Source organism: Sciurus vulgaris, assembly GCF_902686455.1.
Source record: "Sciurus vulgaris genome assembly, chromosome: 12".
NCBI classification, from domain to species: domain Eukaryota; kingdom Metazoa; phylum Chordata; class Mammalia; order Rodentia; family Sciuridae; genus Sciurus; species Sciurus vulgaris.
Genome location: NC_136473.1, coordinates 28,728,546 through 28,744,518, shown reverse-complemented (window position 1 = coordinate 28,744,518; position 15,973 = coordinate 28,728,546).

Sequence of the window (15,973 nt, the reverse complement as noted above, 5' to 3'; positions counted from 1 at the left end):
TATAGAGTAGACCACAAGAAAGTCAAACCACCACTCAGTAACAATAAAGTAACTAGAAAACTTCCCAAATAACAGATCATGATATGGCATACTTCTTAGCAAGCTATGGATCGAAGAAGAAATCAAAATAGAAATTGGAAAATGTCTTGAACTAGCTGGTCATGGTGGCACATGCCTGTAATCCCAGTGACTCAGGAGGCTGAGGCAGGAAGATAACGAGTTCAAAAGCCAGCTCAGCAACTCAGTGAGACTCTGTCTCTAAATAAAATACAAAACAGGGCTGGGGAAGTGACTGAGAGCCCCCCAAAAATGTCTTGAACTAAATAGTAATAAAAATATGATTTCAAAACCTGAAGAATGCAGCCAAAGCAGTGCTTAGAGGAAGTTATATAACTTTACGCACTTAGAGTTGTGCACCACGTGACAATAACAGGCTGCGTATATTATGGTGAACCCATAAGATCACATCACTTAAGGACTTTGCAGCTGTCTAGATTGTGTTAGCACCCTCCATGATGTTCGCCCAGTGACGAAATCATCTAACAGTGTGCTGCTTAGAATGTATCCTGGTGGTTAGGGGACATGTGACTGCATTAGAAATGAACTATTCTAAGTTAATGTGATAAACTCTCTCCCCAAGAAGCCAAAATCACCATAGCAGAGTAAACCACAGAAACTAAAGAGGGAAACTACAAATGAAAGCAGAAACTCACAAAATAGGAAGAAAATAAATGACAAAAAATTAACATAGCTTAAGATTTTTTTGTTTTGCTTTGTTTTTTTAAAGATTAGTAATATCAATAAGCCTTAGAAAGGAAGGAAAGTAAAAAGAGCTATAGCCACTATCAGGAATGAATAAAATGCCTCCAGTCTGCATCTATGACATGGAATATTTACTAAAGAAGCAACATGAAAAACTTTTTATCCATTCATTTGAGAAATTCTCTAGAAATGGACAAATTCCTTCAAAAACACGATTTTGCAAAGGTGGCAAAGTAGAAATCAAAATTATTGAGAGTATATATTTGTTAAAAGAAATCGAATGCTTTGTTTAAAGAAAATTCTACAGGCAGAATTCACTGATGATTTCTACTAAACTTTTTAAAAAATATTTTTAGTTGTTGATGGACACATACCTTTATTTTACTTTTATGTGGTGCTGAGGATTGAACTCAGGGCCTCATGAATGCTAGGCAAGCGCTCTACCGCTAAGCCACAACCCCAGTCCCTCTACTAAACTTTTAAGGAAGAAGTAATTGTAATAGTGTACAAACTCTGTCACGTATAAAGGAAGAGAGAATGTTTTCCAATTCAGTTTATAAAGCCAGTATAACATTGAGAAAGTTACATTACAAAAAACTACAGATTAATATTCCTCCTAAGTATAAACACAAAAATCCTTAATAAAATATAAGAAAATCAACTCAGCAATACATAGAAAGGATAATACTTCAATAGAGAATGGGATTTATTCTAGGAATGCATAATTGGTTTAACATTTAAAAAGGAAACAATGTCTATTCTAATGTGACTGTGTCCCCCCCAAAATTTATGAGTCAGAAACTTCAGCCCCCAATGCAACAGGTGCAGCCTCCTGGGAATTAACAAAATATGTGATTAACTTAGTAGATAAAGGAAAAGTCTTTGATGAAAGTCAATACTGGTTCATAGGCAAAAACTAATAATAGAAGTCAGTAATAGAAGGGGATTTTTCTCAATTGAATGAAACATGTCTACAAAGCACTGGCAGTTACTATCATTCTTAGTGCTAGACTATTAGATATTCTCCAGTTATTATATTCTCCTAAATTGGGAATATAATAATGATATCCATTCTTACTACATCATTTCAATATTAGACTAGTGGTTCTAGCCAGGACAAATAGACAACAAAAAAAGAGATAAAATTCATAATAATTGGAAAGAAAAAAAATGAAACTTTTATTTACAGATAGCATGGTTTTATACATAGAAATTCAAAGATATAAAAAAATTGATATAACTCTCTGAGTTTAATATGACTGCAGGATACAAGGTCAGATCAATGGTATTTCTATATGCCAGGATACACAAAAATCAACTGTAATTCTATATACATGCAACCAACAATTGCAAATTAAATTTTAGAAAGCTACCATTTATAGTAGCATCAAATAGCATTAAACACTTTTGAATAAATTTAATAAAAACTGTATAAAGTCCTCAAAACTGAAAATAATGCTGAGATAAAGGAGACATAATAAATGGTGAGAAACACAATTTTTATGAAATGCAAACCTCAGTAGCATTAAGATTTCGATTCCCCCTAAATTGACTTTTAGATTCAGTGCAAGTTCAACAGATGTTGCAGAGGTTGGGGGGGTCAACTTTTCATTACTATAATACCTGAGATAATCAACCATACAGAAAAAAGGGTTATTCTGGCTCACAGTTTTGGAGGTTCAGTCCATGAAAGACTGGCCCTGCTTCTTGGAGCCTGTGGTGAGGCAGCACATCATGGTAGGGTAGCACCTTGTGGCAAAGCAAAACTCAGCTCATGGCCAGGAAGTGAAAAAGAGCAAAGAGGAAGCCAGGGTCCCCAAGTCCCCTTCAAGGGCATGTCCTCAATGACCTGAAGACCTCCTGTGAGGCTGCACCTCCCAACAGTGCTACTCCAGGGACCAGTCTTTAACACAAGGCCTTTGGGGGACATTTAAGATGCAAACTATAGCAGGGAGAGAGTGGAATTATGCTTATGAACATAAAATGAACATAAAATGGCACAATCTCTTTGAAAAATCTACTTGGCTATTTTTAATAATGTTAATCACAGAGTTACCCTAGGATCCAGGAATTCTAGTCCTACTCAAATACAGCAAGTAAGTATATCCACAAGGAGACTCCTCCAGGATCCTCGTTAAAGCTTTATTCATAATACGTCAAAATGGGAATCAACTACTCGACCATCAACAAAAGAACATATAAACCAATTAGGATACATTCACAGAGTGGAAAACTGCACAGTGATTGAAAAAAAAAGAATGATTAATACATGTTAGAGTATAAATGAATCTCAAAAACATTTATGGTGATTGAAAAAAGATATAAGAAGGACACACTGTAAGATTTCATTTATGTGGAGCTTAAGAATAAGTAATGTTATATAGAGAGATTAAAGAACAGGCACCAAAGATAGATAGGAGGAATTGGTTCTAATGATCTATAGCAACTGGTACTGGTAGTCAAAGACAATTGATTATATGTTTTGAAATGCTAGAAAAAAAGATTCCAAAGTTTCCCAACAGATAGAAATGGTAAATGTTTAAGGAGATGGAAATGTTAATTACCTTGATTTGATCAGTATGCATTTTACACATGTATCAAATTTTCAACTGTACCCCACAATTATGTACAAATATTATGGTCAATTTAAAAATTTTAAAGAATGAGCGATACTTATCTGTAATTCTAGAAATCAAAACAGTAGTCACATCTGGTAGGTGGACATTCATTTTAAAAAGCTAGGCACAGAGGCTCCCATCTGTAATCCCAGTGACAGGGGAACCTGGGGCAGGAGGATTGCAGGTTTGAGGCCAGCCTCTACAACTTAGTGAGGGCCTCAGAAACGTAGTGAAACCCCCACCTCAAAATAAAAAATTAAAAGGGCTAGGGATGTAGTTCAGTGGTAAAGCACCCAAGTTCAATCCCCAGTGCAAAATAATAACAATAATAATAATTATAATAATGGGGCATCAGAGAATTTTCTGGAATAAAGACCCTGCCTTATATCTTGACCTAAGTGGTGGTCACAAGTAGTCCCCTAGCATAATGCAAGCTCTGTGAAGACAAGGCTTTGCTTCAGTCATTGCTGCATCCAGCTACTGAGATCATAAACATATAATAGGCAGTCAAAATATTTGTTCCAGGAGCTGGGGAGATAGCTCAGCTGGTAGAGTGCTTGCCTCGCAGCTGGGTTCGATCCCCAGTACTGAAAGAAAAAAAAAAATTTGTTGAAGGAATGACATTATCTATATTTTTATGCCTTAAAATTCTAAATGTAGATTAAAAGTTTTCTTGCCAATTAAAGAAATGGCATGTGGTGGATAGCCAACAGGAGGAGTAGCCCTCTTTACTCCTCCAATCAGACCAGTCCTAAAAGTAGACCTCTTTCTTCTTTTATACACTCTCTCAAAAAAGTGAGGACTCCAAGAATGACAGGTGACTCTGTCCTCTTCGAGTTTTTTTTCTTTTCTGTAGTATTTGTCACTTGTCACTGTGTCACCAAACTTTCACACACTGGGTCTTTTAACAGGGACATACCTTAGTTGACACCAAGAGCACATCATTTTTATCTTATATCATTTTAAACATGCTCTATGCCAAAATTATTTTCAATAGTACAAAATGAAACAAATCATACTAATGGCCAGGAAAAAACACAGTGAAAATTTATTTTGACTCCATCTATGTGATCATGGCAGATAAAATTATCAAAAAAAAAGGACCTAAAATACATCTTAAAATGCAAAAAAGGAAAAGAACAATGGATTCTTTTTAATTCTAATTAATTATTATGAAATTAATTTTAATTATTTTAAAGTAGGTTTATAATTTTGTCTTGACAACAGAGAAAAATATATTTATATACCATTCAATCTCAGAAGGAACAATGATTTTTTTTCAATTTTAGAGACTCAATTATTTCATCAAAAATGATTTTTTCAGAATATTTTTGTAGCCAGGTCTGTCAATCTACATATGTTCACAGGTGCTCAAGTCCCATTTTGTTAATGTTAGTTTTGAAAAGTTTATTCTGCATAAAGTGATAGATACACAAATAGTTCTTAAAAGTCAAAGACAAAGATATGTTTGGCATATCACTAAGTTTGGCATATTTATTTCACAATAAATTCCAAAAATCACAATACTGTCCATGCATTTGTTTTTTTCAGAATAGAGTTCAGCAAGTTGGTTTCAAATATGTCTATGACCAAGAGATTTTAAACAAAATTAAATCTCAAGTGATCACATAGAAAGCCAGGACAAAGTGATCCCTTTCCATTTGTCTTCACAATTACTGTGCCGTTCTATTTTTAATCTACTGTTTAAACATGGGCATATGTATGATCATAGGGTTTGGGGGCTTAAACTGCACCTGAACAATTCTAAACTAGGACAAGATTACTCTCAAAACAAACATGTGACCAGCCATGGTGGTGGACACCTGTAATCCCAGCTGCTCAGGAAGCTGAAGCAGTAAGATTGCAAGTTCAAAGCCAGCTGGGGCAATTTAGGAAGACCCTGTCTCAAAATAAAAAATAAAAAGGGCTTAGTAGTAAAGTGGCCCTAGGTTAAATCCCCCATGTGGAAACAAACAAATAACAACAACAACAACAAAAAAAAAAAAAAAAAAAAAAAAAAAACACGTGTGGTCTGGGTGTAGCTTAGTGGTAAGAGTACTTGCCTAGCCTGCATAAGCACCTGCACCTGGATTTGATTCCCCAGCACTGGGGGAAAAAAAAAAAAGTCTGAGTCTATGTACAATTCTATAGTTGGGCATTTTCAGAACTAACTTCTAAGTAGAATCCAATGTACATTAAAAATATTTAAGCTTTTCTTATTTGAGGCCTATGTATCTAGCATTAATTCACATCAATTATTTAGAACCTAACCCAGTATGAGATATCTTTCTTAGGGGGAAGGGCTATTTTACCAATGACCGTGGAGCATCGCTGCTCCACAGTGATAATAAAACGCTGAACTTCTTTTAGTCGGTTTGATTTCATTCTACACTTCTCTACAGACAATGCATCCCCCATGACCTGTTCCTGGGGCTGATTGCTCCCACTGCCCTGCCCTTGGCATGCTACTGAGCATCAGAGAAAATTTTTACGAGGCCCCTTCTGTCCTTTGACTTACCCCCATCCACCTGGGCATGTAAAGAGCAAAATCAAAGCCTGTTGGCAGTTTCCCCACCCAGAACAGGCAGCATCCTGCAAAGAGGACAGGATTGCAAAGAAAAAGTGGAATCACCTTTCAGGCCTTGGGCGAGGATGCAGGAAGATATTGAAAGAACTCTGGACCATTGCCTTGAGATTCAGATAGAAAAGGAAAAGGAAATCACGATTTCGATTCTGATTATGGAGAACTCAGAAAACGAAGAGAGAAAAACCAGGGCTTAAAATGGCCCATTGTGCAAATAATACCAATTACAGTCATTCATGTGAACTAATAGCCAGTTTCCCTAATCACCTTGCAGCCCATTAACAATAATCCACACCATCACGTATGCATCACGTTAACTAAGTTTAATTGGACAATGTGTACTTTATCATCACGGTTGATAGCTTGCGTGGCCCAACCGAGCCCAGCTGCCCATAGGGTTAAAGAATTTCAGAGAACATTAGTTCCATGAATTTCTTCCCCCAGTTAAATCTGAATGTTGGGAAGCTCTGGGCTTTCCACAGTTGAGAAGTTCATCAGCGTTCACGTTGGTTTACAAGTCTCGTTCCACGGCCATCCGTTGCAACTGCTGCTGGGCTTCCATCTGTTGGGACGTGGATTAATTTCAAGAGACAAAATGGAAGTTTCCACAAGAAATCGTTTGGCATGATAATTAATCAGGACGGCAAAAACTAGCTCTGTCCTCTGCAATGCTTACAGAGTTATCTACCAACCAAGGCGATTAGAAAACTGTTACTTGCTGAGTGTTATGTATGACAACAATAGGGGCCGGATTTCAAATATTCTACAACTTTTGGTTCAGAAAATATGGTTCACATTCTCATGGCTCATGACAATCCTGCTGCATGTTACCCAAGTAATGAAACCTGAGAAAACAATGAGTTCTCACACAGTTACACTGCCAAGTGCTCTGTCATATCCTTCCTCATTAAGCCTTCTTTGCAGAAGAGAAAGGGATGGTAGTGTCAGTGGACGCAGCTGATGGTTGACATCATGGAAGCCTACCCACACTCTGCAATCATGGGTCAGACCTCTGCTCACACAGATCTGGCTGCCTTGATTCAGTTACTGTTTCAGAACATTTCCTCTTTCAAAACATAGGGTTTGGGAAATTATGGTCCATTACTGACAAAAGGAAAAAGAAAATTTTAAAGATAACTGTATTCCCTTACTATTGCTACCATAGGAAATTACCGCAAATTTTTTGGCTTAAAACAATACAGATTTATTATCTTCAATTCTGTAGGTCTGAAGTCCAAAACTGGTCAGTAGGGCTGTGTTCCTTCTGGAAGTTCTAGGACATAATCTATTTCCTTGTCATTTCCAGTTTTCGGATGTTGCCTCCGATCCTCGGCCCTTAGTCCAGGCCTCACTCTGACCTCTGCCTCCATTGTCACATCTCCATAAAGCCTCCTCCTTTCCCTTGAAAGGACCTTTTAAATTACATCAAGCCCATTCAGAAAATCCAGAATAATCTCTCCATCTCAAGATGCCTGCCATAGTTTGGGTCTTCAATGACCCTCAAAAGTCCCTGTTGTGAAGGCTTGGTCCCAGAGTCATGCCATTGGGAAGGAGAGGAACCTTTACTGGGTGAAGGTTAAAGGAAGTTTTCAGGTTTTGGGGATATGCCTCTGAAGAAGATAGTGGGACCCTGTCCTCCTTGCTCTCCTTTGCTTCCTGGTCATGAGGTGAGTGGTTCCGGTCTCTCTCACACCTCTGCCACATTGTGCTGCCTCATTACAGGTATGAAATAAACGAGGCCAACCCTCCCTGCACCGATACCGCTAAACTGTGAGTCAAAAATAACACTTTTCTCTACGTAAGCTCATTATCTAAGGCACTTGTCATGGTAATGGAAATCTGACTAACATAAATACCTAATCTGACCACATTTGCAAAATTTTTTTTGCCATTTCAGGTAATGTATTCACAGGTTCCAGGATGAGGATGTGAACATCTTGTGGGTGGGTGATGATTATTCTGCCTGCCATAATGATTATGAAATTTAGGCCGATGCAAGAAAAAAAGCATTCCTGATACAATGTCAACTAAAGTAAAAGACACAACAGAAATTATGTGCCATAGGAAAATGTACACATGGAATGACAAATCAAGGTTAAATGTGGAAAAATTTCTGTAAAAAATAGCAGGACTGTGAATGCTTTCCACCATCCTTCTTCTCTGGAGACTATATCATCTTTTTTAATAGTATATTCTAAAAGGAAAAATATTTGAAAGACAGTAATTAAAATTGAAAAATAGTAAAACATGTCTCCTTTATCTCAACAAATAATTAAAGTCCCATTTTCCTTCCTAATTTGTAACAAAATGGGAAATGAATGATGAAAACAAAATTAATATCTGCTTGTCAGATGGAAGAATAATTATCACTTCGATGTTTCTTTCATGATTTAGTCAAATGAGCAAAGGTAGTACAGCAATTCACAACATTTAAAGATAAAGGCAATAAATGAATCAAGAAACTTCTCTGCACTGCTTCTCTAGAAATTCTGTGTTTATAGTCTGAATTTAATTGTTAATCAACTTTCCTAGGAATATAATTCACATACCATAAAATTCACACTTCTAAAGTGTTTAGTTCCTGGTTTGGAGAACATTCATAGAGTCCATGCATTACTACTGTTTAATTTTAGAACATTTTCATCAACCTACACCAATTAGCACCTGCCCCTCATTTTGTCCTCCCCCAGCTAAGGAGCTACTACTCTATTTTCTGTCTCTACGAACTAACCTATTCTGGACATTTTACATAAATGGAACCACAAAATATGTGAGCCTTGTGATTAATTTTTCTTACTTAGCAGCACATTTTCAAAGTTCATCCATGTTGTAACAGGGACCCATATTTCATTCTTTTCTAGAGCCCAATAATATTCCATTGTGTGAATGTACCTTGTTTTTATATATTCATTTACCCATTGATGGATATTTAGGGTATTTCTATTTGGGGGCTATTAAGCAATATTGCTATGAATATTTATATTTAAGTATTCATGTGACATAGTTTTTATGTCTCTTGGGCATATATCTAGGAATGGAACTGTTGGATCATATAGTAACTTTATGTTTAACATTTTTGAAGAACTGTTAAACTGTTTTCCAAAGTGTTTGCATCATTTTACAATTCCATAAGCAATGTACGAGGGATCCATTTTCTAGACATTCTCATCAACACTTGTTATTGTCTTTTTAAATTTTAGTCATCCTAGTAGGTATGGACAGGCATCTCACTATAGTTTTTATTTGCATTCCTCAAATTTCAATGATGCTGAACATCTTTTCATGTGGTTATTGGTCATTTGTACACCTTATTTGCAGAATTATACAAATAGAGATTTGAATCCTCTGTCCATTTCTCATTCTATGGGCGTGTTATTAGATTTTTTAAACCACACTTCAGGTGTGCTCATTCAAGATTGCAGCAAGGGCTGGGGTTATAGCTCAGGGCTGGGGGTATAGCTCAGTTGGTAGAGTGCTTGCCTTACAAGCACAAGGCCCTGGGTTCAATCCCCAGCACTGCAAAAAAGAAAGAAAAAAAAAAAAAAAAAGATTATAACAATACCAGAAAGCTTACCCTCAGATACTGTACCTCTCACTCTAGTATTTTTCTCGGCATTTCTTTCTCTACCGTTTAAAGTTCGATGTTGTCATTCTAAATTATTTAATGTGGGATTGCCAAAGACAGACACCGACACTGAATACATAGCCAGCTCCTGCCTATAAACACTTGCTCTTTTATCTTGCACTGCAGTTTTCATTTCTTTCTATCAGTGACTGACCAAAAGAGCAAGAGGATGGGGACTTTCTAATAAACGCTCTCATTTCTTGCCTCTTACTCATAAAATCAAGGATAGCACTCCATCTTGTAGCCCTGGGTAGTCCCTACAGATTGCTTCTGTCAAATTCAGAACAACTATGAATGAACTGGCTGCCCTACTTGTTAAGGGGCTGTTTATTTCTTCTTTCCTCCTGTCAGTATTTGCTGCTGTGCTTTTCAAACATAAAAATCTTTTTAGGAGCCATAATCCTTAATTGTGCATGGGATAATCTCTGCCTAGGATGTCTCGGAATTTTAATAACCCAGAGGTTTATAGTAAAGGGAACGTCAACCAAAATAATTGTCCTAGAAAACAGATTATGATTATCAGTACTAGTATCATTGTGGTACTGTCTTTCCTTCCTTCCTTCCTTCCTTTTTTATTTCTTTCTTCCCTCCCTCCAATTCCTTCCTTCCTTCCTTCCTTTCTTCCTTCCTTTTCTATTCCTTTCTTCTCTCCCTCCAACTCACTTCCTCCCTCCAACTCCTTCCTTCCTTCTTCCTTCCTTCCCCCCTCTCCCTTTCTTTCTCTCTCTCCCCTCCTTCCTTTCTTTCTTTCTTTCTTTCTTTCTTTCTTTCTTTCTTTCTTTCTTTCTTTCTTTCTTTCTTTCTTTCTTTCTTTCTTTCTTTCTTTCTTTTCTTTCCTGTCTCTCTTTCTCCCCTTTCAGCTTTGTCCATCATTCTTCTCTATTTTCAGAGACCTATTGATATGCTACCAACTCCCATTCTTATTTCTTTCACTAGCTGTGCCTATGAGAAGATAGCCTTATTCTGACCTGAGCTTTTCATTGTTTTTAATGCTTTTTCACTCCCTATGCCTTTCTTAAAACCTAAACTATTAAGGTCTTCTCCCAACCTTTTAAGGAAACCATTATGGTTGGGATCTGGAATGTCACCCAAAAGTCTCACGTATTGAAAACATGATACCCAAGGCAGCCAGGTTGGGGAGGGGGAGGTGCTTTGGAGAAGTAATTGGAGCATAAAGTTTCTTTTTTTAAAACTTTATTTATTTATAAACTTTATTTATTTTTTTACGTGGTGCTGAGGATTAGAACCCAGTGCTTCACACGTGCTAGGCAAGCACTCTACCACTGAGTGACAGCCCCAGCCCAAGGGTCATGAGGTTTCTGACTTCATCCATCATCATTGGATTAATCCATTTGATGGATTAATACTTTGAATGGACCACTGGGAAGTGGTACCTGTAGGCAGGTGGGGCATGGCTGAAGGAAATAGGTCACTGGGGTCATGACCTTAGGGATTATTCTATCCCCATTCCTCCCTCACTTCTTCCTGGCTGCCATGAGCTGAGCATCTTTCCTCCACCATGTCCTTCCAACAGGTTGCTTCTGCCTTGGAGCCTGCTGACCATGAACTGAATCTCTGAAACCATGAGCCAAAATAAAACTTTCCTCCTCTAAGTTGTTCTTGTCAGGTATTTTGGTCACAGAAAAAGCTGACTAACACAGAGGCGCTTGGATAAAATGGCTTTCAGAGCAAATCACATTTTTTTCTGTGAAATGCAAGTTCTATGCTTTCTTTGGCAATCATGGAGCATGAGGTTGTGTTATTTGGTAAGGGTAAGAAAAAGTCTTCTCTTTGTGAACTACTTAGATGAAGTTTCTCAATTATTATTAAGAATTTTAAGGACATAATTTTTTAGGGGTAAAAACTCTTGGAAAACCTAGTCAAATGTTCATTCTGTCTTCTTAACTCTTATTCATATAAAAATTTTCTGGAATTTCAATTGTGGCTTGTGAATTTTATTAACTAAATTATCAATAAGATGACAAAAGTGGATAGTTGGACATCCACACTGTGGGTATGTGACATATCCAGCAAATTATCAGAACCAAGAGTAACATGAAGTAATGCTCATGTTACGTGAGGAAGCAGGATGTACAACTGTAGGTTCAGCATGGTTGCAACTATATAAATAAACAAACAAATAAATAACTATATAAATAAAATGTATTAAAGATAAAGGAAATACAGGGAAGTACAAATGTAGTTGGGAGTGCACATAGTTTTCTGTTTTCAATAATTTCTAGGTGCTCTGCAAATGCATATTTCATTGACTTTAAGATGCACTTTGAGGGTCCAGCTTGACATGATGATAGCCATCTTGTTTGTAACTACCATTCTGTCCATCAAATGACTCTCATGCCATCCCAAATCCTGTAGGACAAAGACATTGTTAAAAACAATCAAAGAAGTATGTTTTACCACCATTGATGCCTAAACCATTTATTATCCCATGTCAGGCATGTTAATAATTTTTTTGGGAAAGGTCAGATGCATTTCTGGTTAGCTGTGGCCTTCTGCCTGACTTAGCATATAAACCCCTTTCTCCTGTCAAGAGGCGTGTGGATCTACCTGTCTCACAGATACCCAAGACATGCTTCTGCCCAATAGTTGTCAATAAATTATGCTTTGTCCTATCCTGGATCTGTCTGCCTTTGTCTTTGGTCTCATGGCTCCTTTTGCCTTTGGCAGCTGGTACTCAAACATCAGGCCCATGTTTTTCTGAAACATACTTTGTCACATTTTAACGTCTCTGTAATTGGTATACACCTTGCAATTGCTCTGAGCCAACCAACTTGCAACATAGCTATTGTGACATGTCTGTGAACAAGCATCAAAACCGCAGACCAGGTGCCAGGAGCTGGAAAGAATGTCCCAATATCAAGAAAGGAGCCTTCATTTAAGAGATGCTATCTGTAACCTTGAGGCTTTTATGTCAGAAATCATCTGGAGAAATTGGACTACAAGCTGAGAAAGTTTTCATAATACTCTAACAATTTTTTTCTTATATTTCTTTGTACACTCTTATTTATGCACAAGAGTGATATATAATTTTTTAAAACTTCAGAAAAATTAAGTTTAAATTTTCTATTTAAAAAGTCATTTTAGGGCTGGGGGTATAGCTCAGTTGGTAGAGTGCTTGCCTTGCAAGCACAAGGCCCTGGGTTCAATCCCCAGCACTGTAAAAAAAAAAAAAAAAAGATTATTTTAAAAACAGACTTTAAAGTGATATGAAAGCATTGGGAATAATCTATTTTGGATGAATATTTTCTTCCTTACTGGTATATAAACTAATGGTGCATATAATGTAGGGCATCTCAGATTTTGAGTTGTGTAACAGACACTTTTAAGTGAAATTGAAAATTATTTCTCTCCCTCATAACTATCTGTAGTTAAGTGGTTGAGGGCTGGTATGGTGATGCTCAACAGTTACCTAAGGATTTGGACTCTTAATTTTGTCACTCAGCTATTCCATACCTGTGTTCCAAATGGCAGGAAAAAGGAAGTGATAAAAGGACTATGCACTCTCTCCCTTAAGGATATGCCCCCAATGCTACACACATCACTTCCCTATATATATGGCACATGGTCCTGACCCAGGGTACATGAACTGACCTAGCTAACTACAAGGAAGGCTGGGAAATGACTCCATTCTAGATTAGGGGTCCTCAGACATTTTCTATAAAGGGCCAGGTAATAAATATTTTAAGTTTTATGTGCCATTTAATATCTCCATTGAATTTGTTTAAACAACCTATTAGATATATGAAAACATTCTTAGCTTGCTGACCATACAAAAACAGACAATAGGCCGAAATTTGGACCAAAGAACAGTTTGCCAACCCCGTTCTAAATGATCAGGTGCATAGGTGCTACAAATCTAGTTTCATTACCACTGGGGTCTGGGGGAAGATACACTGACAAATGACTAGCTTTCTTTGTCAAAGTGTATTTACATTTCTGATGTTTTTAAAACTTTAAGACTAGCCAGATGTGGTGGCATACACCAGCTACTTGGGAGACTGAGGTAGAAGATTGATTGCAAGTTTAAGATCAGCCTGGGCAACTTAGCAAGACCCTGTCTTAAAATAAAATAAAAAGGGTTGTAGATGTAGCTCAGAGGTAGAGTTCTTGCCTAGCATGTTACAGGTTCCAGGTTCAATCCCAGTACCATGGCAAAAAAATAAAATTAAGACTACCACTTCTTTGACATCATATGGGAAATGTTCATAAATGGAAAATGCAAAGTTTATGGCATATATACCATATATACCATATGGTGTATATATACCACATATATGGTATTTGGGGGAGGGGTACTGGGAATTGAACTCAGGGGCACTTGACCACTGAGCCACATCCCCAGCCTTATTTTGTATTTTATTTAGAGACAGGGTCTCACTGAGTTGCTTAGCGCTTCTCTGTTGCTGAGGCTGGCTTTAACTTGAGATCCTCCTGCCTCAGCCTCCCGAGTTGCTGGGATTACAGGCAAGTGCCACCATGCCCAGCTATGGTATATTTTTAAACCTCTAAAAAATTCAATTTAGGCATGGAACAAAATCTGAAAGAAAATAAACTAGAGTATTTATGTTGACTCTCTGATGATTGAATTCTGGATTATTTTGTATAATTTATCTACCTATTTGAAGTTTCATAATTTTAACATAATGAGCGTACATTATCATTTATGTACAAACATTTTTGGAAAATTTAAAAAGCATTAATAATTTCAACTATCATTTATAACCCCTTATTCTTTTTCTAAAGTCATTTATGGCACAGAGATACAAAATAAAATACCTGTTAAAATTTCAGAGCAGTCACCTCACACCAATTAGGACAGCTACTATCAAAAACAATAACAAAGTGAAAATATTATATTGGCAAGAATGTGGAGACATGTGGGCACTTTGGAGTGTAAGATATACAGCCTCTACACGATATGGCAGTTCCTCAAAATAAGTAAACATAGAATTATCACATGATCTAGCCATTTCACTTCTGGGTATTTGCCACCAAGAAATTGACTTGAAAGCAAGGACTTGAAAAGACATTTGTATAGTCATGTTCATAAAAGTATTATCATTTTTATTTTTAATTTTTTTGGTATCAGTGATTGAACCCAAGGATGCTTTACCACTGAGCCACATCCTCAGTCCTTTTTTTCTTTCTTAGGGTTGTGCGAGTGGGGACCTGGGATTGAACTCAGGGGCACCTGACCGCAGAACCCAATCCCCAGCCCTATTTTATATTTTATTTGGAGTCAGAGTCTCATTGAGTTGCTCAGGGTCTCACTTTTGCTGAAGCTGTCTTTGAACTCATGATCCTCCAGCCTCAGCCTTCCTAGTGGCTGGGATTACAGACGTGCCCCACCACACACTAGCTTCAGCCCCTTTTTATATTGTATTTAAAAATGGTTACATTGATAAAGAAAATATTATATATACATGCAATGGAATATTACTTGGTCCTAAAAAGGAAAAAATTCTGACACATGGTCTCACGTGTATGACCCTGAGGACATCATGCTAAGTGAAAGAAGCCAGTCACAAAAGGATGAAGTCTGTATGATCTCTATTAATAAGAGGTTCATGGAGCAGTCAAATTCATAAAGACAGGAAGTAGAATGGTGGTTGTCAGTTGTTCCAGGAAGAGAATGCGTATTTAGTGTTTAATGGGTACAGAGTTTCAGTTTTACAGGATGAAAAAGTTCTGGAGATGGAGGACAGGGATGATCGTACAACAATAACAGTAAATTATATGTATTCTTAAAAAAGATTAAGGTCATTAATTTTTTTATGTAATGCGTATTTTACTACAATAATCTTTTTTCAGAGCTGGAAAGACCTTAAAATCATTGAGCTTAATTACTGTATAAAATTTCATTTCAAGTCTATTACAGTTTAATACTACATTAAAGAGACCACTCTTGTTTTTCGGTTGTTAGATGCAGAAATTAGATGCAACTTCTCATCACTGGTTTGGAGGCAGTGAGCTCAGTAATGAAGAAAATAATCTTCTCATCAGTGGCTCTTAGCAACAGGCCCACCCTAGGTTTGGTGAAGGAGATCAAGGTGGGGGAGCTGAAACTCACAGCCTTAGAGGAGTACCACTGCACTTGCTGGGCAGGGATCAGGATTCAAGAATGCCTGCCATGCAGGGACAGTCCAGCCTCGCCAAGAGTGTACCTGTGTCTTGTGACTTGCAGGTTGGTGAAACCTGTTGGTAACTGAGAATTTAACTCAGATGCACCTGAACTGAGAATTTAACTCAGATGCACCTGAAAACCAAACTATTCTTTGCACGCTTTCATGCACAGAATTCTCTAAGATTGCAATGACCCTACTCGAAGGATATTTACAATTTGCTTGTTTGGGAATTTTTCCA